This window comes from Pristiophorus japonicus, chromosome 9, assembly GCF_044704955.1.
Source record: "Pristiophorus japonicus isolate sPriJap1 chromosome 9, sPriJap1.hap1, whole genome shotgun sequence".
Taxonomy (NCBI): domain Eukaryota; kingdom Metazoa; phylum Chordata; class Chondrichthyes; family Pristiophoridae; genus Pristiophorus; species Pristiophorus japonicus.
In genome coordinates, this window is record NC_091985.1 from 227788816 (window position 1) to 227809352 (window position 20537).

The 20537-nt window shown below is 46.3% G+C and overlaps 2 long non-coding RNA genes across 2 annotated transcripts in view; both read right to left on the reverse strand.

The window, feature by feature from the left end:
• The window catches only part of LOC139273850 (uncharacterized), a 697517-nt gene that overhangs the window by 378671 nt on the left and 298309 nt on the right, over positions 1-20537 (reverse strand). The gene's annotated exons all lie outside the window — the stretch shown is intronic.
• LOC139273849 (uncharacterized) overlaps positions 11037-20537 on the reverse strand; it is a 41309-nt gene continuing 31808 nt past the window's right edge. Inside the window, exon 3 of the long non-coding RNA XR_011595405.1 lies at positions 11037-12347. This is a non-coding gene — a long non-coding RNA (uncharacterized lncRNA). The remainder of the gene's footprint in view (positions 12348-20537) is intronic.

Below are 20537 nucleotides of genomic sequence, written 5' to 3' on the forward strand. Positions count from 1 at the left end.
ACTTAGACCGTGGGATCGTGATACCGAGAGACATCTTCCGGACCCAGCAGAGTAATTTGAAATATACCCCAGGGTAGAACCAAGTGGTGTACAGTGGCTAACGGAATCCAAACCTGTGAACAGGGTCGGACCAACGGGCAGAGTGGTGGTAGGTAGTCGTTAAGGATACGTAGAGCACTGCGGGAATTGCTTAAACGCATTTTAAGAATTGTATAAGTTTGTGTAACAGCAGACTTGTGACCTGACAGCAGCCCAGAGATGGTTTACTACAAGTTGGGCGAGGTAAAAGGCAAACCTCTGAGAGTAGATTCCTAACGGTTCTAGTCCTACCCAGGAATGGCCAGATAAAGCAGATAAACTAAAGTGGGAATCAGAAGGGTCCCTTACCCGCCATCTGACGGAAAAGCAAAATAAACTAATCGAGAAAATGATTAGAGCAGGGTGAGATCCTCAGGACCTGCCAGCAGCCCAACGGGAATGGTGGGTGAAGGAACGGAAAAACCAATACCGGTAGTCCACTACAAAAGTTATGTGAAGGATTATTTAGATAAAACTACGAATTCTGGCCAAAACAGTTAATAGGAAAGAAGAGAGACTGTTGTAAATGTCTGGTCATTGAGTGAGAGTCCCTGTGTGATTTTGTGACTGCGGAATGAATTTTTATGTTGTCATGTTTCTGAAAGCCTGGTTGGAAGAGGAATGCAAGTGTCTGTTTATTTTAGCTAACCCTTTGTAGTGTTGTCCTGTATGTGGGAAGTTTTAAGACATTTTAAGTTAGAAACGCAGGTGTGGATTATTCGGATGATAAGTTACGGAGCTAGGAAATGTACAAAGGATAGGTTTTTTGAGCAAAAGATAAAAAATACATGGTCCCGGTGGTTAAAAAAAAAGAATTTACTTGTCGAAAGAAAACATGCAATGATAAAGATTGAAATTACAAAGTTTGAATTGGGATTTTGAGATATTCAGAGAAGGCACAGAAAATACTGAGGTGGATTCAAAAAAAAAATTATTAAATTAAATCTGATCAGGTCACACTCCTGGGCGAGTGGCGAGATATCTGCGAAGGTGTAAAAGGAACTTTTGGGAAAATGTTAAAAACAGCAAGCTTTAGCAGTTTAGAAGAGACATTTTAACGACTTTGAAACTGGAGCATTTTGAGATAACAAAAAGCAACCCTCAAACCCTCAAAGCTGGACTCCATTCCAGTTATGGAGAAAAGAAAAAGATAAAGATGCCACTTTGAAAGTAAATAAATGATTTTAAATTACAAATGTGTTTGTGATGGAAAAAGACAAAACTTACTAAATACTAGTTGATGTTTGCTGTGAAAAAGATATTGGTTTAATTAGAAGGAAAAAAAATTGGAAGAGGTAAAAAAACACTCTACATGGATTCGAATTTTAAATTATGAGAAAGTTTCAATGCAGTTTGAAAAGATTTCCAAAATGGACAGTGTTTATCAAGAAAAGTCCCGAACAGTCTAAACAAGCAGGAGGGTTTTGAAGATCTAAGCTATGCGAACTCAGCACAGAAAAAAAAAACTGGGAATTGGAGAATCTTACTGAATTCTTAAATTCTTATAGAAAATGGAACTGGCACAGAAGTTTAGATTTTGTGCTGAGAGAGAAATTTAAAAAAAAAACAAAATTGAATTTCAGTAAACAAAATTGCTATTAAAAATGAGTGGTCTCGTTTTAAATCAATTTTTTTTTCAAAGAGAATTTTTCGGATGATTACATGAAGTCACGTAATGACATCAGGCTTTCTTACAAACCTGTAAAGGAGTTAACCCTTTCCATTGACAGCTGTTTTATACTGGACATTATTAATTTAGATTTCTTAATAAAATAAAGAAGACTCACCTGACAGACAGAGGAAATAGTGGGATATTCAGAATAAAAATAAAACGGAACTAGCTCGTCAAGAGTTAAAAGCTAAGATAAACAGGCTGGAAGAGATGTTTAAAAAAAAAACGGGACTAGACGGATAGTGCAGTGCGCAGCCATAGCACCATCACCTATGGCAATAGAGCCAATGTACCCCACGGTGGGTAGGTGTAGTCCACAAACCCAACCTAACGGTAAAGCAGACAGCGATGTTTGGAGGAATAATGGTGGCATTGGTGTTGATTGGAGTTTGGATAATATTTAGATGGGTCATCGTGCAGGCTCAAACGCAAAACCGACGGCAGCCCAGACATGGACATGAAGTGATAGAGATGGTACGACTATAAAGAATATGGTTAACCTAATCCTTACCTTCGATTCCACAGAGTGACCGCGACACAAGTAGACCAGAACCTAACACTTGGTGATGACCAGGCTATCTGTTTAAAATTTTCAGATAAAATACTCACCAAGATGGGACCACAGTGGTGACTTCGACACTGGGGACTCATGATACTGGGAACCTCAAGACCCACGCAAACACTGGATGATACCAATGGATTGCAACGCACTCAGGAAATAAACAACTACATGAACTATGGAGTCTTGTTTAATTTAACGGATGGAATGTGCATCCCAGCAGCCAAGGACTGGAGCAAGGACAGGAATTATTTTAATGCATGGTTACAAGTAAATCCTAATAAGAACCGGGTATGTGTACAGTGCTCCATGGTATAAGGAGCAGCTGCATTAAACGGAGGGATGTCAAAGGGCCCGATGAATGTACTTTCGGCAAAATTTGCGCACCTCCGGGACAGTCCCAGCAATCAGTCATCCGCAAAAAGGGAGTGGGGCTGTGTGGGTACTACGAGGAGGTGGGGGCGGCTGCAATATCATTGTATGTATGCTTCTCACCTCCTCCAACACCGCGCCCCATAAGAACCACTACATTGCCCGAGGAACTGCCTTGTCCCATAACTACTAAGGGACCAGAAAATGGGATTGTAATGTACAACGAAGGGGAATTATTGTATCATAATGTTAAACGTGAAATTGTGCCTGTCCTGATCAATATTTCAGGCATCCAGATGCCGGAATACTGTACAGAACAATCAAGGAAGATGTACAATGTATTAAGTAAAGTTGTAATGCAGCAGGCTGCCGGTGCAATGGGTGCCAGTAGATTCCGAGGACAGGGGTCAGCCCCCAGGATAAAGAGGGAAATAGTTCATGATATTGCCACCGTGTTCAATACAGGGACCTCTGTAGTAAACTCGATAGATATACAAGGGTTAAATGAGAGGGTGGAACAGCTTAGAGGGGTGATGAATGGGTTATTAGAGAGGGTGGAGCAAAACCAGGAAGACCAAGCCAACCTAGAAAAGGAGGGTGCCGAAATCCAGTTGGATGGCATCTCAGTCCTGGACGCCAAAACCATCAACCACCTCATTAATAGAGAAAAAGAAGATACGGGAAAGCAAAGACAGGGGCAACTCTGTCACGCTTATGGTCTGTGGATGGTGGGACAGATCCGCCACAATCTCGACCAGATCCAACGCAGGGAAGTACCCGATTGGATAGACAGTTCACATTTAGCTCAGTTGGCTAACCAGAGGGGGACACTGGATAATTGTACTCTGAACGGACTGACCCGAGTATACCCAGCAATTCCAGATTGCCAGATGGGTAGGACTACTGGGATAGGGATAGTCCTGATGATCCCTATAGCCACGCCAGACTCAGGGCCGTTCCCCCTGTACCAACTAGAGAATATCGGAGTAACACGGGAAAATGTCTCCATATGTTACTATCTGACCACCACCTCCGCTGTTCGCCGAAACAACATACTTACCGGGATTTCCCTAACAGATTGCAAGCAAAGGGGGGAGATCACAGTATGCCCTCACCCGGTAGGCCGAGGTGAGCTAGATGAGTGCGGGTTTAACTGAACCGACGGGTGTGTACTAGAAATAATGCCCGCACACAGGCACTTCATGAGAGCAGGCTACGGAGGGAAGGGAAGATACTGCGTCTCTACCACAGAGCGTTCATACATATAATGATCTGCAGTGCCCTATACCACAGCCAAACTTTTGCTTTACGCCACTACATCCTGTCACGATCGGGCAAGCGCATATCACCCAGGTTAGGCGCTGGAAGCCCGAAGCTATTGATGTAACCGACCAGCTCCATGATCATTTGCAGGATTTGACGAGCCAGATCAGGTCCCTATCCCACATCTAACTGAAGTATTACGAGAATTGAGGCTCAGGGTGGGTCAATCCGTAAAGCTCTACCACCAACTGCAAACTAAAATCAAAGTACTGGAAGAAGATATCGAAATAGACTTACAAAGTCAGAGTTGGTGGAGAAAGGTCTGGGACAGGGGAGTAAATGTGAACATCCATCCTTGGATTCGAATAATTTCACACATACTGGTCGGGATACAATTGATCTTAGCATTAACATGGGGCATAATGGCCTGCCAGGCATGCAGGCACCATGCACAACGAAGAGGGACCCATGACCGGTCCCCAAATACTAAACAAGCCTATCTAATAAAGGAGAAGGAGGATTTGACCTTTGTCAATTTGATCTAAGCAACCGGGACTCCTGAAACCACATGACTGGCCAGCACGTTGAGGCAGGGAGTACCGGGCCGTGCACAAAATCTAACATAAGTAGGGCGGTCGGTTAAAGGGGGACTAGGACTAGTCCCCTTACCGAAAGGAGGGAATTGTTGTAGGCATTAGGCACCCTAGGGCAACGGCACCTGTAGTTTAAGGTTAGAACTATATGTAACTTGAATCATAAAATGGCTACCAGTGAAGCCTCAAGGGATTTCTGTTAGCTGCATTAGACCGCATTCCTGGAAACTGATAATTGTTGTTTCCCACACACAGAACTAACAAGCTAATCAGCCAAGCCTCATGACTAAATGTTCTGGTGGAAGTAAGGACAATACGACTCTGTAACAGGATTAAGATAAGGAGGCTACCAAAGACAGCACCCAAGGACAGTAAGATAAGGGGGGCCTGGATTCATGTTACATGAGTCGTTCCTAGCAACATACCCCTTAGCAACATATCTCTTAGCAACACATCTCTTGGCAACACATGAGCCACTTTATGTTTAGAAACTAACTCTATCGATTGGTCTAATTGAATTTATAATCTATATGATGTAACTGTAGTAAACTGTTGTAAAATATATAAAGATCCATCAAACCCTTTGTTCTGCGGAGTGAAGTGCCTGGATCCAGTCCTGAGGCTTCCTCCCCGCTGGCGTTAATAAAGGCCGCATTGGCGTTGGAATCGACTCTGAGTGTTGAGTGATTCTTCTGATAAAACACTAACACTAACACGGGGCTAAGTCCCTGCGTGTCTTTCACAGCTGGCTCCTTTGCGCGTGCGTGTTACAGCGTGCGCGAATGTGCAATGGGTCCTCGACCTTGGCAATCGGACATTTAAAGGGAGAACGTGGCAGACTCTCATTTAAAGCTAGCTGAGATTTTTGGTTGCAGGTAGGAAAAGGAGTAAACATTATTTTACTGATTCTTGTTGGGCAAAGGAGTGCTGCAAAGGTGCTGCATAGGTGCAAGCAAGGATATTTAAAGGGAAAACGTAGCACTCTGTAACAACGAGCTGTGTGATTTTTGGGTACAGGAAGGGAAGGATTGAAAAGTCTTAATTGACTCTTGGAGGGGTGCTGCACACATGCATGCAAGGAAAGGACTGTGTTTTTAAAAATCACCAAGTGGAAATCCAGTACCTGTACAGCAATGCAAGAACGTGCAGCGAGAACGAAGAACTTCTTGCATGATGAAGTCGAGACACTAGTTAATGTCATTGAGGGGAGATGACAGGAGCTGGACACCAGCAACAGAGGCCGCACAAAGGTGGCACCCAAAGAAATCAAGAAACGCTGGGACCTAGTTGCAGACGAATACTACGCAGTGGTGAATACCAGGAGATCTGGAGCCCAGGGTAAAAAGAAATGGCAGGACCTTGGTCAAGTCATTAGTGTAAGTAATATCTTTCTTTTCTCAATGGAATTGCAATTGTAAATGTGACCAGCTGTATATGTCCCACCCGTCAGAAAGGCACCCTCTCTAAAACGTTATATTTTCATCCTTGCAGAAGAAATTGGCTCACAACAAAAGGGAAAGAAGACGAACAGGAGGAGGCCCGCCAAATTTGCATCCACTGACAGCCCTGGAACAGAGGGTCGCTGCCATGATGAGTCGTGCCTGGAGAAAAGCAATCAGTGATGCATAAGCTGGGCCCACACGCTTGGGAGAGGGTAAGTCCTGAAAATGTATCGTGACCCTTCAAATCAACCTGCTGCCTAGCCTGCTATGTGCGAGACTATCTATGTCACCCATCCTGCCCACTCCTGTGCTGCTAACCATTTGACTGTTCGGTTATATTTTGCAGAATATGATGTCAATCCAGAAGATTCAGAGGAAGATTCGGATGCATGCGTTCAAGACCAAGGAGGAGGGGGGCGGGTGCGGGGAATAGATATGTGTTCAGGGAAGAATGTCGATCGTAAAATGGATCAGTCCATAGTGCAGGGCCTCACTCTCCCAGAGAATACCATGAATTCTCCTCCAACATTCCACTCCTTCATCCACCCGCCATCCTTGCGTGGTGCTTTAAGTTCTGGTGCAGCGCTTTAAGTTCTGATGCAGCATGTCATTGTCTTCTCACGTACCCATCCGCGCTTAGTGATGTAAGTTCTGGTCAGACATTCCATGGTTTCACATCCTTCGAGGTTGAGGGTCCCAGTGGTGGTGGTAGAATGCAGCTTGTAGCACCTAGGGCTCCATTATCAGAGGTAGAGGGTTACAGTGGTGGTGGTAAAATGCAGCTTGTAGCACCCAGGGCCCCACTATCAGAGGTAGAGGGTTATAGTGGTGGAGGTAGAATGCAGTGTGGAACACCCAGGGCCCCATTATCAGAGGTAGAGGTAGAATGCAGTGTAGAACACCCAGGGCCCCAGTGTCAGAGGAAGCGGGTCCCAGTGGTGGTGGTGGTGGTGGTGGTGGAATGCAGTGTGGAACACCCAGGGCCCCACTATCAGAGGTAGAGGGTTATAGTGGTGGAGGTAGAATGCAGTGTGGAACACCCAGGGCCCCATTATCAGAGGTAGAGGTAGAATGCAGTGTAGAACACCCAGGGCCCCAGTGTCAGAGGAAGCGGGTCCCAGTGGTGGTGGTGGTGGTGGTGGTGGAATGCAGTGTGGAACACCCAGGGCCCCACCATCCCACCCCGCGCCTCGCCCTGGAGTGGTGCCACGAGGCACAGCCGGGGGGAGAGGAAGGACAATCCGAGTAGGCTCTCCTGAGATGCAGCATTCAACAAATGGGCTTGGCGCTATTGCATTGGGTGTGGAGGTCAATGACCTTACCTGTTCACTCGAGGGCATCATCAGAGGGGTTGGTGATGAGTTGACAGCATTGTCTGGGCAAATAGCAGTTATGCCACGTGAACCGAGTGCGGGAATCGCTGGAGCAGCACAAATGCTGGCAGAGGCCATCAGGCAGTCAGCTGCTGCAATAAGCGCACACCTCCCGGCCAACCAAATGCCCCTCCCACTGCAATCCCAGTATCAGCCTCTGTAGCGATCCAAGCTGGGACCCCCCCCGCCCCCCCCGTCTCTCCCCCTCCACCCCTTTTCCCCTACACCTCCCCACCCCTACCCCTTCTCTTCCTCTTCACCCGTCCCCACGAGGCAGTGCACATGCACCGAGATGTGGATGAGAGCTGGGTGCTGTGGAAAGATAGAAAAAGAGCAACCATAGATTGCAAGGCTTGCTGGGACATTATATTTGGTCAACCTAAGAATTAGAGCTTACTTCAGCCACTATACCAAACAAGCTGTCAGCAGTTGAAACCATGAGTTGCATTACCTCACAGCAGCTAAGGTCATCTGTCTTCTCTGTCTAATTATAATCACAATAAGGATGTGTAAACCAAAAAAAAACAGACATTGTATACAGGGTGCAAGGAGAGGTTAGCCCAAAATAAGGAAAGGGTAGCTAAGACAAGTAGCCATTGGATAACACTGATGAGGTAATTAAATTAACTGCTAGACTCTGCACTGTTACAAAAAAAAGGAACCATCACATATGATAGCAGTTGTTTACTTGGGTGTATAAATATGGTCCAATTCCTGTGTATTACCGGAGTTGGTATCCTAAGCCTTTGTCTAGGGCACTCTTCCCTTGTATACAAGTAAAAATAAACTAACAATCTGACAGTCTGCTTGTGTTAAGAGTCTTACCTTGAATCGGTGTCTTCGACAGTATTCCTTGGAGATTCCACCGAGATCGCTGACTACTTGCCGGTGAATAAACGGACAAGAACACGGTGACTCTCTCGGGAAGGACTCTAACTGGCCAGTTATCGGTGACATTTTTTGTTACTAAAGGAGCCCCTCCTTGGCGAGAGCGCGAGTGTAGTCTGTTTGTCCCGGCAGAAGTACTGCGATTGTAAGACTCCTTTCAGGATTGAGTTAAATTTTTGTAATCACTTCCTCTTTCAGCTTGACAGTAAGAGGGGACAGATTCCGAAAAGCAAAAGAAATTCAGCCCTGAAGCGGGCCGGCAGATTGTAAAGAGGGGAAGGTAAGAAAAGATGTCATTAAAAGGTCCCTGTTTCTTGTGTGATAGAAACAAATACCCTTGTGTGATAGGGAGAAATAAGATGGGACGTGATCCTTGTGTGATAGGATCATCGAAATTATCCTTGTGTGATAGGATAAGTCATCCTTGTGTGATAGGATGAGGACCAGATCCTGTTGACCACCATACTGCCATGAAGATAAAGGAGACCAACATGAATCCACGCCTCACACTGCAAAAGAGCTCCAGGACACGAGGAAAAGGAATCACCAACCCCATCAATAAAGGGAAATGGACATTAGGACTATGTTTCCTTGTGACACTTATAATACCTGTAATGCCCGAATTGCATGTAAACACCTTCTTGTATATGTCCCACAAATACGCTACGGAAAACAACAAACCCCTCTCCACTCTAAGGAAGGGGTTCCTCTTAGACCTATCTCACTTAACCTGTCAGAAGTAGTAGAATGGTATATCTACCAGAACGGCACATGCCAATTCCCTAGGATGATAAGAGTTGCGTCTGTGATAGTATACCCACCATCGGGCGACGGGAAGATGATGGAATCCTCTAGTTTATCATTTTACCCCATATCTGCAGAGCCCTGGGAAAAGCGGGGATATCGTCTGAATACCTTTGAATGGTGGTACCAACCGAGGTATGACCACTCCCAACAGCCTCCCTTCCTCACCCTTACCAGGGCCACAGGTATGGAAAGGCCGCCGGGGGCAATATGTTTAGTAAGGACCTTGGCCGGGGAATATTCGTAGGCATGAGTCGGTGCGAATATAATTTTACAGTGATGGGTACTCCTGACGAGTTTCCCCTTTATACGCCCTCTCAGTTTTATGGTTGTACATTGAATGTCCCATACGCCAACCAGATCGGTACTTTCAACTATTCCCTGTATCCGCAGGGTTTGATGTGGATAAAACCCCCTCGTACAATGGAACATACTTTATTTGTGGCCACAAGGCCTATCCCTGGTTGCCAAGGGGCTGAACAGGATCATGCTACCTGGCATATGTGGTACCATACATTTGTCACTTATCCTCTCTAGCAAATCACCCGCATTATCGATCCAGACGAGCCATTACAGAAACACAACGATTCTTTTCTATCCTTGTTCCCCCTCTAGGGGTAGTATTTGCCATAAGAGAAATAAGAAAAGGGCGGAACATGTGCACTAATAGGGTCCGAGTGTTGCAACGTACATTCCTGACAATTCTGAGGAAATAGGTAACTTAGTGGACCACATCTGGAAGGAAGTTGAAAAGTTAAAGAAACCAGGTTCCTGGGGCATGTTTGTATGGGCAGGCGGATGGTTCGGGCCTATAGCTAAAACCATAGTACAAGGGCTGATCATATTCCTGGTCATTATCTTTGCTCTATATTTGGTATTTGTCCTGATAAAACGCTGCTGTGCGCGATTAGGGGCTACAGCCGTACCAGCGGGGGCGACCACCATGATGGTAGCCACAACCCCAGAAGCCTCAGAGAAGGCAGAAACCATGGAGATGGAGAGACTCTGTAAAATTCAGTTGGACTAAAAGTTATTGTCCCTTTTGGGACAAAAGGGAGGAATGTGGAAAGATAGAAAAAGAGCAACCATAGATTGCAAGGCTTGCTGGGACATTATATTTGGTCAACCTAAGAATTCGAGTTTACTTCAGCAACTATACCAAACAAGCTGTCAGCAGTTGAAACCACGGGTTGCATTACCTCACAGCAGCTAAGGTCATCTGTCTTATTATAATCACAATAAGGATGTGTAAACCAAAAAAAACAGACAGTGTGTACAGGGGGCAAGGAGAGGTTAGCCCAAAATAAGGAAAGGGTAGCTAAGACAAGTAGCCATTGGATAACACTGATGAGGTAATTAAATTAACTGCTAGACTGCACTATTACAAAAAAAAAGAGGAACCATCACATATGCTAGTTGTTTACTTGGGTGTATAAATATGGTCCAATTCCTGTGTATTACCGGAGTTGGTACCCTAAGCCTTTGTCGAGGACACTCTCCCCTTGTATACAAGTAAAAATAAACTAACAATCTGACGGTCTGCTTTTGTTATGAGTCTTACCTTGAATCGGTGTCTTCGACAGTGCAGCCTTTCTTTACTGTTGGTTTTGATGTTGTAGATTTGATGCCACTGTTGTAACTGTTTTCAAATTGAAATTGTGTACTAAGTTTTGTAACTTTACAAGTATATAAGTGATCTTAGAGTTTTTAAGTGATCTTGAAGTGTAAATGTTCTCATATTTAATAAGTTTACTGCATTAAAAGTTATCTTAAGGTTTTTCAGTGATTTTGTTCACAAATTGGAATTATTTACTAAGTTTTCTAACTTTAAAACTATATACGTATTTGGGGTTGTTAAGTGATCGGAAAGAGTCATATCAAATTTGATACAAGAATGATTTTATTGCAGTAAAGTACATTGTAAAGATTTCAATGAAATATATTGTACATTGAAACTGAATCATGACAAGAATGCTTTTATTATTGCACTAAAGTAAAGTACATTATAAACGTTTCAATAAAGTTTATTACTTAACATTACAACTGATTCATGGTCCATTATCATACCAAACACAACATTTAGGAACACCTGCCTGCCTCCCGCACCTAGTCATGACCGAGGGGCATGCTGGTGTGGCGTGTCGTGGCTCGGAGATCTCTCCTGCTATAGTGGCATGGGCCGAGGAAGCCAGCGACTAATTGCCCTACAGTATCTGAGACACACAGATCGGTCCTGCTACTAGCTGCGAGGGCTTGGGTTGGGGACTGGGGGGGTGGGGGGCGGGGAGGGGAAGAGTGCTGTTGGGAGTACAAGAGGAGGGACACACGGAGCGAAGGGTTGGGAGGTGGTGGGGGGGGGGGGAAAGAGTGCTTTTGGGGGTGTGGGAGACCATGGTGGGTTAGGGTGGTTTACAACATGTTACTCTAACCGTCAGTCCCTGACAGAGGCACAATGCCAAACAGTTAGTTTTACAAATGAGAGATAATCTAGTCCGAGTTGAGTCATTCAAGTAATAGGTTGGACTAATGGGGTATGATGATTTCCAAAGGATCAAATTAGCCATAATTAGGTGTTGATGTGCCTGCCTCAGCCGGGAGCTTACACTTGTTTATTTATAAAAAGAGAACCAACTGTCCTCATTCAGCAGATATCAGGCAAAACATCATCAAAAGAAGTTTTAGGCCATTTTAAGTGATGTGTTTAATGCTTCAGTCCTTTTTGTGTTTAATTCCCACCCCCTGTCTCTGGCTGTGCCTGCACTGAGCTTAACTCTAGGCAAGGTTGTCCAGAACTTACAAAAGTGGGCACTTACTCCATTCTAAGTTAGTTTGGAATAAGTTTTCGCTGCCGAAACTTGCAAAACAGACCTGAGTGGCTGGACAAATCCCCTTTTGAAAAAAAATACCTGAACAAAAGCAAACCTAAACTAACTCACTAGAACTGGAGCGAACTAAGTGTCGAGAATTGCAATTTCTAACATACTCCAAACTAAACTAGTTGCTCCAAAAAAAATAGGAGCAACTCCACCTGAAACTTGGGTATGAATGGTGCGATGTTTTTTCAGGCTGTGTAACTGGTTGAAGCTCTTTCCACAGTCAGTGCACTGGAACACTCTCACTCGGGTGTGTGTGTCTCGGTGCTTTTCCAGTCACACTGATGTTTAAAATCTTTTCCCCACAGGCAGAACAGACAAACATTTCTCCTTCCACATTCAAAGGCCGATGATATTCAGGTCCTGATGAATCGAATGACAGTCTGATCTTGACGTGATGTTTGGTTTGAGTTTCCCTCCTTCTAACACCCTGTAAAAGGAGTTTACAAAAGTACAAGACAGTAATTCAGAACAGACAATTCTAGATTCTATTAAACATTCTTTCCTTCTGGTGTGTGGTTTTAAGTATTGACTTAATAAAAATAATAAAGAGGGAGAAGATAGATTGAGAGTAAGCTAGCAAAAGATATAAATACTGACAGTCAGCGCTTTAAGTATATAAAAAGGAAGAGACAGCTAAAACAAACATTGGTCCCTTAGAGGATGAGACTGGGGAATTAATAATGGGAAATAGGGAAATGGTAGAGACTTTGAACAAATATTTTGTATCAGTCTTCATGGTGGAAGACACTAAAAGCATCCCAATAATAATAGATAATCAAGGGGTCATAGGGAGGGAGGAACTTAAAACAATCACTATCACTAGAGAAAAAGTACTAGACAAACTATTGGGACTAAACATAGAAAAAAGAAAATAGGTGCAAGAGCAGGCCATTCGGCCCTTCGAGCCTGCACCACCATTCAATATGATCATGGCCGATCATGCAATTTCAGTACTCCACTCCTGCCTTCTCTCCATGCCTCCTGATCCCTTTAGCCGTGAGGGCCACATCTAACTCCCTTTTGAACATATCCAATGAACTGGTCTCAACAACTTTCTGTGGTAGAGAATTCCACAGGTTCACAATTCTCTGAGTGAAGAAGTTTCTCCTCATCTCGGTCCAAAATGGCTTCACCTGTGACCCCTGGTTCTCGACATCCTCAACATCGGCAACATTCTTCCTGCATCTAACCTGTCCAATCCCGTCATAATTTTACATGCTTCTATGAGATCCCCTCTCATTCTTCTAAATACCAGTGAATATAAGCCTAGTCGATCCAGTCTTTCTTCATAAGTCAGTCCTGCCATCCCGGGAATAACTCTGGTGAACCTTCGCTGCACTCCCTCAATAGCAAGAATGTCCTTCCTCAGATTAGGAGATCAAAACTACACACAATATTCAAGGTGTGGCCTCACCAAGGCCCTCACCAAAGCAGCAAGACCTCCCTCTGCTCCTGTACTCAAATCCTCTCACTGTGAATTCACTGGAATTTAGAAGAACGAGAGGGGTTTATTGTGTTCCTAACACAGATGAGAGTGCACACAGAGAGGTTAAAGTAACAGTGATCTCAGTCTTTATTAAGACACTCCAGAGTGAGGAACAGTCCTTACCAGTAGCCATGGAACTGGACACTGACGCTAGCCAATCCATCATGAGTAAAAAGATGTTTGAGAGACTGTGGTGCAACAAGACACTCAGACCAGCCCTGAGCCCCATCCACACGAAACTGAGAATGTACACCAAAGAGCTTATCATCATCCTGGGCAGCGCCATGGTCAAGGTCACCTACGAGGGGCATGGTGCATGAACTGCCACTCTGGATTTTCCCGGGGCGATGGCCCCACACTGCTTGGAAGGAGCTGGATGGGCGAAATCCACTGGAACTGGGATGACATCCGAGCGCTATCACATGTTGATGAGGCCTCATATACCCAGGTTCTGAACAAATTTCCTTCCCTTTTTGAGCCAGGCATTGGAAACCTTTCCGAGGTGAAGGTGCGGATCCACTTGGTCCCAGAGGCACGACCTATTCACCACACGGCGCGAGCGGAACCTCACATGATGAGGGAGAGAGCGGAAATCAAGCTGGACAGGCTGCAGCGCAAGGGCATCATCTTCCCAGTGGAATTCAGCGAGTGGGCCAGCCTGATTGTTCCACTACTCAAATGTGATGGCACGGTCAGGATTTGCGGCGATTATAAAGTAACTATTAATCATTTCTCGCTATAGGACCAATACCCACTACCTACGGCAGACGACCTATTTGCGACGCTGGCAGGAGGCAAGACGTTCACCAAGCTCGACCTGACTTCGGCCGACATGACACAGGAGCTGGAGGAGTCTTCGAAGGGCCTCACCTGCATCAACACACACAAGGGACTGTTCATCCACAACATATGCCTGTTTGGAATTCGATCGGCTGCAGCGATCTTCCAGAGAAACATGGAGAGCCTACTCAAGTCGGTATCACACACGGTGGTTTTTCAGGGCGGGTCATGGGTCGGGACACCACCGAGCACCGACAAAACCTGGAGGAGGTCCTCCAGCGACTGGATCGCGTAGGGCTGCAGCTGAAGAGGTCGAAATGAGTCTTCATGGCAACAGAAGTGGAGTTTTTTGGGGAGAAAGATCGCAGCTGACGGCAGTCGGCCCACAAACGACAAGACAGAGGCAATCAGGAACGCGCCCAGGCCACAGAACGTCATGGAGCTGCGGTCATTTCTGGGACTCCTCAACTATTTTGGTAACTTCCTACCGGCGTTAAGCACCCTCTTAGAGCCCCTACATGTGTTATTGCATAAAGGTGAGAACTGGGTATGGGGAAAAAAAACAAGTAATTGCTTTTGAGAAAGCCAGAAACATTTTATGTTCAAACACGCTGCTTGTATTGTATAACACGTGTAAAAGACTTGTGCTAGCATGTGATGCGTCATCGTACAGAGTCGGGTGTGTATTACAACAAGCTAACGTTGCGGGGAAGTTGCAACCTGTCGCCTATGCCTCCAGGAGCTTGTCGAAGGCTGAGAGGGCCTACAGCATGATTGAGAAAGAGGCATTAGCGTGTGTGTTCGGGGTAAAGAAAATGCATCAGTACCTGTTTGGCCTCAAATTTGAGCTGGAAAGCGATCACAAGCCCCTCATATCCCTGTTCGCTGAAAACAAGGCAATAAATACTAATGCCTCAGCCCGCATACAAATGTTGGCACTCGCGCTATCAGCGTATAATTATACCATCCGCCACAGGCCAGGCACCGAGAACTGTGCGGATGCTCTCAGTCGGTTACAATTGCCCACCACGGGGGTGGAAATGTCGCAGCCTGCAAACTTGTTGATGGTGGCGCAGCCCACAGACTTGTTGATGGTCATGGAAGCGTTTGAAAATGATAAATCACCTGTCACAGCCCATCAGATTAGGACTTGGACCAGCCAAGATCCTCTGCTGTCCCTAGTAAAAAAAAACTGTGTACTGCATGGGAGCTGGGCCAGCATCCCCATTGAAATGCAAGAGCTAATCAAGCCGTTCCAGTGGCGAAAGGACGAGCTGTCCATTCAGGCAGACTGCCTGCTGTGGGGTAACTGCGTAGTGCTACCCAAAAAGGGCAGGGAGACATTCATCTCGGATCTCCACAGCACACACCCGGGTATAGCAATGATGAAAGCAATAGCCAGATCCCACGTGTGGTGGCCCGGTATCGACTCTGACTTAGAGTCCTGTGTACGGCAATGCAGCGTGTGCTCAGTTGAGCAATGCACCCTGGGAGGCACCACTAAGTTTGTGGTCCTGGTCCTCCAGACCATGGTCGAGGATCCATGTCGACTATGCGGGCCCATTTCTTGGTAAAATGTTCCTGGTGGTGGTGGATGCTTTCTCAAAATGGATTGAATGTGAAATAATGTTGGGAAGCACCGCCACCATTGAAAGCCTGAGGGCCACGTTTGCTACCCACAGCCTGCCTGACATACTGGTCAGTGACAAAGGGCTATGTTTCACCAGTGCCGTATTTAAAGAATTCATGGCCCGCAATGGGATCAAACATCTCACCTCGGGCCCGTTTAAACTAGCCTCCAATGGGCAGGCAGAGCGGGCAGTACAAACAATCAAACAGAGCCTTAAACGAGTCACAGAAGGCTCACTCCAAACCTGCCTGTCCCGAGTACTGCTCAGCTACTGCACGAGACCCCACTCGCTCACAGGTGTGCCCCCGGCTGAGCTACTCATGAAAAGGACACTTAAAACCAGACTCTCGCTGGTTCACCCCAACCTGCATGATCAGATAGAGAACAGACAGCTGCAACAAAACGTAAACAATGGCCGCGCCACTGTGTCACGGGAAATTGATCTGAATGACCCTGTGTATGTGCTAAACTATGGACATGGTCACAAGTGGATCGCGGGCACGGTGATAGCTAAAGAAGGGAGTAGGGTGTTTGTCGTCAAAGTAGACAATGGACAAATTTGCAGAAAGCACCTGGACCAAACGAGGCTGCAGTTCACAGACTGCCCTGAACAACCCATAGCAGACACCATCTTTTTTGAGCCCACAACACACACCCAAAGGATCAACGACACCACCCCGGACCAGGAAATCGAACCCATCACGTCTAACAGCCCAGCAAGGTCAGGCTCACCCAGCAGCTGTGCAGGGCCAACACATTGCCAGCCCAGCGAGGGCACAGTCAACACACCTGAATAGACATTTGTACCGAGGCGGTCCACCAGGGAAAGAAAGGCTCCTGACCGCCTCACCTTGTAAATAGTTTTCACTTTGATTTTTGGGGAGGGGGGGGGGTGTGTGGGAGTGATGTTGTGTATCTGTAAAGCATGCACTCCCATGTTCCGCCACCAGGGAGTGCATCCCCTGAAGTCCCAAGAGATCGCAGCATCCCTTGGGTGCACTGTATATAAACCGGCCCCTAAGGCCTGTTCCTCACTCTGGAGTGTCTTAATAAAGACTGAGGTCACTGTTACTTTAACCTCCCTGTGTGCAGTCTCATCTGTGTAAGGAACACAATTCAGTACCTTGTGCGTGTTGATGCAGGTGAGGCCCTTCGAAGACTCCTCCTCTCCTGCGTCATGTAGGCTGAAGTCAGGTCGAGCTTGTTGAACGTCTTGTTCCTTCCAGCGTCGCAAATAGGTCGTCTGCCTTAGGTAGCGGGTATTGGTCCTGTAGCGAGAAACGATTAATAGTTACTTTATAATCGCCGCAAATCCTGACCGAGCCATCACTTTTGAGTACTGGAACAATCGGGCTGGCCCACTCGCTGAATTCCACTGGGGAGATGATGCGCTCGTGCTGCAGCCTGTCCAGCTCCATTTCCACTTTCTCCCTCATCATGTGAGGTACCGCTCACGCCGTGTGGTGAATGGGTCGTGCCTCTGGGACCAAGTGGATCCGCACCTTCGCCCCTGAAAAGTTTCCAATGCCTGGCTCAAAAAAGGAAGGAAATTTGTTAAGAACCTGGGTACATGAGGCATGTGATTCCGCTCGGATGTCATCCTAGTTCCAGCGGATTTTGCCCAACCAGCTCCTTCCAAGCAGTGTGGGGCCATCGCATGGGACAATCCAGAGTGGCAGTTCGTGCACCGTGCCCTCGTAGGTGACCTTGACCATAGCGCTGCCCAGGACAGTGATAAGCTCTTTGGTGTACGTTCTCAGTTTCGTGTGGATGGGGCTCAGGGCTGGTCTGAATGCCTTGTTGCACCAGTCTCTCAAACATCTTTTTACTCATGATGGATTGGCTAGCGCCAGTGTCCAGTTCCATGGCTATGGGTAAGCCATTCAATTTTACATTTAGCATTATAGGTGAACGTGTTACATCAGCATCTGCTTCCTCTCTCTCAGGCTCGAAATTGCTTTGATCTACCATGGACCGATCTTCCTCTGCCACGTGGTGGTTAGCAGGTTTTGCAGAGCTTGCAGCTCTTCTATAAGCTCGTTGAAGGTGCCCCATTGTTCCACAACTCTTGCAAACATACCCTTTGAAGTGGCATGAATAAGCTGAATGGAAGCCTCCACAATGCCAACAAGGTGTGAATTGCCTTGCATTCATCCTTTGATGTGGACTGAGTCATCTGGGTCACCTGAGGCCTGCTGGCAGTTGCAGACTCGTGGTTTCTGCCCTGTATATTTCTGCTCACAAACACAGTTCCAGTTAATTTATCAACATTGCTAGCACTTGTGTGCTGAGAGATTTGTTTGGTGTTATCACTGGTGGACATAAACGCCTGTGCTATCGCAATGGCCTTGCTGAGGGTCGGTGTCTCTACAGTCAAAAGTTTTCGTAGGATGGTCTCGTGGCCAATGCCCAGTACAAAAAAAGTCTCTGAGCATTTGCTCCAGGTAGCCATCAAACTCACATTGTCCTGCAAGTTGCCTTAGCTCGGCGACGTAGCTCACCACTTCCTGATTTTCAGATCGCTGGCACATGTAGAACCGATGCCTCGCCATCAGCACGCTCTCCCTCCAGTTAAGGTGCTCCTGAACCAGTGTACACAGCTCCTCATACGACTTATCTATGGATTTCACCGGAGCCAGAAGATTCTTCATGAGGCTGTAAGTCGGTGCCCCGCAGACTGTGCGGAGGACCACTCTACTTTTTGCAGTGCTTCCTTCTCCATCCAGCTCGTTGGCTACAAAGTACTGGTCTAGCCGTTCGACATAGGCTTCCCAGTCCTCACCTTCCGAGAACTTCTCCAGGATGCCTACAGTTTGCTGCATCTTTGCGTTGGATTCGTATACTTGTCGCCAGTTATTGTGTTCCTAACACAGATGAGACTGCACACAGGGAGGTTAAAGTAACAGTGACCTCAGTCTTTATTAAGACACTCCAGAGTGAGGAACAGGCCTTAGGGGCCGGCTTATATACAGTGCTCCCAAGAGATGCTGGGATCCCTTGGGACTTCAGGGGATGCGCTCCCTGGTGTCGGAACATGGGACTGCATGCTTTACAGATACACAACAGGGTTCTCATAGAAACATATAAAAGTCTGACGGGATTGGACAGGGTAGATGCAGGAAGAATGTTCCCGATGTTGGGGAAGTCCAGAACCAGGGGTCACAGTCAAAAGATAAGGGGTAAGCTATTTAGGACCGAGATGAGGAGAAACTTCTTCACTCAGAGAATTGTGAACCTGTGGAATTCTCGACCATATAAAGTTGTTGATGCCAGTTCGTTACATATATTCAAAGGGGAGTTAGATGTGACCCTTACAGCTAAAGGGATCAAGGGGTATGGAGAGAATGCAGGAATAGTGTACTGAAGTTGCATGATCAGCCATGATCATATGGAATGGTGGTGCAGGCTCGAAGGACCGAACTGCCTACTCCTGCACTTTTTTCTTGGTTTCTATATTTCTATGAAGGCCAACATGCCATTTGCTTTCTTTACTGCCTGCTGTACCTGTATGCCTACTTTCAATGACTGATGTACCATGACACCTAGGTCTCGTTGCACCTCCATTTTACTAATCTGTCATCATTCAAATAATAATCTGCCTTCCTGTTTTTGCCACCAAAGTGGATAACCTCACACTTATCTACATTATATTGCATCTGCCACGCACTTGCCCACTCAACTAACCTGTCCAAGTCACCCTGCAGCCTCTTAGCATCCTCCTCACGGCTCACACTGTCACCCAGCTTAGTGTCATCTGCAAACTTGAAGATATTACACTCAATTCCTTCGTCCAAATCATTAATATATATTGTAAATAGTTGGGCTCCCAGCAATGAACCTTGCGGTACCCCACTAGTCACTGCCTGCCATTCTGAAAAGGACCCGTTTATTCCCACTCTCTGCCTGCCAACCAGTTCTCTATCCACATCAATACATTACCCCCATCCCATAGAAACATAGAAACATAGAAACATAGAAAATAGGTGCAGGAGCAGGCCATTCAGCCCTTCTAGCCTGCACCGCCATTCAATGAGTTCATGGCTGAACATGAAACTTCAGTACCCCCTTCCTGCTTTCTCGCCATAACCCTTGATCCCCCGAGTAGTAAGGACTTCATCTAACTCCCTTTTGAATATATTTAGTGAATTGGCCTCAACTACTTTCTGTGGTAGAGAATTCCACAGGTTCACCACTCTCTGGGTGAAGAAGTTTCTCCTCATCTCGGTCCTAAATGGCTTACCCCTTATCCTCAGACTGTGACCCCTGGTTCTGGACTTCCCCAACATTGGGAACATTCTTTCTGCATCTAACCTGTCTAAACCCGTCAGAATTTTAAACGTTTCTATGAGGTCCCCTCTCATTCTTCTGAACTCCAGTGAATACAAGCCCAATTGATCCAATCTTTCTTGATAGGTCAGTCCCGCCATCCCGGGAATCAGTCTGGTGAACCTTCGCTGCACTCCCTCAATAGCAAGAATGTCCTTCCTCAAGTTAGGAGACCAAAACTGTACACAATACTCCAGGTGTGGCCTCACCAAGGCCCTGTACAACTGTAGCAACACCTCCCTGCCCCTGTATTCAAATCCCCTCGCTATGAAGGCCAACATGCCATTTGCTTTCTTAACCGCCTGCTGTACCTGCATGCCAACCTTCAATGACTGATGTACCATGACACCCAGGTCTCGTTGCACCTTCCCTTTTCCTAATCTGTCACCATTCAG